Source organism: Aplysia californica, unplaced genomic scaffold (genome assembly GCF_000002075.1).
Source record: "Aplysia californica isolate F4 #8 unplaced genomic scaffold, AplCal3.0 scaffold00005, whole genome shotgun sequence".
Taxonomy (NCBI): domain Eukaryota; kingdom Metazoa; phylum Mollusca; class Gastropoda; order Aplysiida; family Aplysiidae; genus Aplysia; species Aplysia californica.
The window spans coordinates 2,375,201-2,377,057 of record NW_004797275.1 but is presented as its reverse complement, the minus strand read 5'-3'; positions in this window follow the sequence as shown (position 1 = coordinate 2,377,057).

Here is a 1,857-nt window from a genome sequence, read left to right as displayed (position 1 = left end):
CTCCTTCTTCTTCTTCTTTTTTTAGACCTAATAGACCTATACATTTACTTCTTTTATTCCTCTGAGTTGTTTCTGTTCTAGCATCTTGCTTCGCTCTTGCACTAATGTCTAATATAGTATCGATGCACCTTTGTTTACAACAACAACAAAAAAAAAAAGAAAAAAAAAAGAAAGAAAGAAAGAAAGAAAAGGAAGCAAACTTTACCGACACTCGAACCACCACCTCTCCCACTTCTGGCTCTCCTGATTCTCTCCCAAACAAGCACAGATCTAGATCTAGATCTATTCTTTTCGAGCCACGTGTACTTTCCTTTGGGTTTCGTGTTTAACCAACAATCGCTTTGCTTTCTACCTGGTAGTCTACAACCACCACCCCATACCCTCCTGTTTTTACACTACTGTCAGCATGGAGAGAGGTGTGGAATATTTACTCGACGTACCATAAAATTCCATTCCCAGACGGCAATCGACATTGATATTTATGTAATCATCACCATTCTATGAAAAGAACTAATTTATTATTATATAGGCTAATATAAGTCCAGATAGTGTGTGTTCCGAACGTATTGAACAAGTTTATATGCCCATTCTCAGTTCAGTATCCAGTGCCCATTTTGAAAAGCTTGCGCGTTTGTTAGTGAACGGTGCACAACTGTGCAGAATGTTCATCAAACAATTCCAGACCGCAAAAGTTTCTTTCTCTGAAGTCCGCGCAGAGTTGTTATATATAAGCCTTGGATTCCGTCTCATGGCTGACGTCCCGGAACGGTTAGCGAACCTGCAGCATGCTTCGACAGCAAGAGAAGAGGTATGTAAGACCTAAAGGGTTAACGGGAGATGGGATGGAGGGAGGGAGAGAAGGAAACAAAAGCCCTTCTAGAGGTTTGGAAGAGAAGGCTGGGTAAAAGCCTTTCCGAGGGCTAGAAGGACACGAGGAGGCCGGATTAAAGCCCTTCTGAGGGCTAGGAGGAGGAGGCCGGATAAAAGCCCTTCTAGTGGTTAAAAGGACATGCAAGAGGAGACTGGATAAAAGCCCCTCTGGTGGCTAGAATTAAGAGGAGGCTGGATAAAAAGGCCTTCCGGGGGCTAGGCTGAGGAGGCCGGATAAAAGCCCTTCAGATGATTAAGACGAGGAGGCTGGATAAAAACCCTTCTGATGATTAAGACGAGGAGGCTGGATAAAAACCCTTCTGATGATTAAGACGAGGAGGTAAAAACAGAGAAGTCCATACAGGCCCTTTTGGGGGGCAAAGAAGAGGAGGCCGGATAAAAACCCTTTTGAGGGCGAGAAAGAGGATGCCAGGAGGCCGTATAACAGCCCTTTTGAGGGCAAGAAAGAGGATGCCGGGGGGCCGTATAACAGCCCTTTTGAGGGCGAGAAAGAGGATGCCGGTAAAAAGCCCTTCTGGGGGCTGTGACGAGGAGGCCGGATAAGAGCCCTTCTGTTTGCTAGAAAGAAGGGGCCGGATAACCACCGTTCTGATGGGCAAAGAAGAGGAGGCCGTATAAAAGCAATTTTGAGGACGAGAAAGAGGATGCAGGATAAAAGCGCTTTTAGGGTTCAAAGGACAAGCGGAGACTGGATAAAAGCCCTTCTGTGGGCTAGGAACATGAGCCTGATAAAAGTTCTTCTGGTGGCTAGAAAGAAGAAGCGGATAAAAGCCCTTTTCGCGGCAAGTGGGGGGACGGAAACACAGCCCTTCTGGGGGCTCATGAGGGCGCCAAGACAAAATCTCTTTTGATATCAAACGAATGGATGGGAAAGGACAAAAGCCCTTTCTTCTTCTTCTTTTTCTTCTTCTTTTTCTTCTTCTTCTTCTTCTTCTTCTTCTTCTTCTTCTTCTTCTTCTTCTTCTT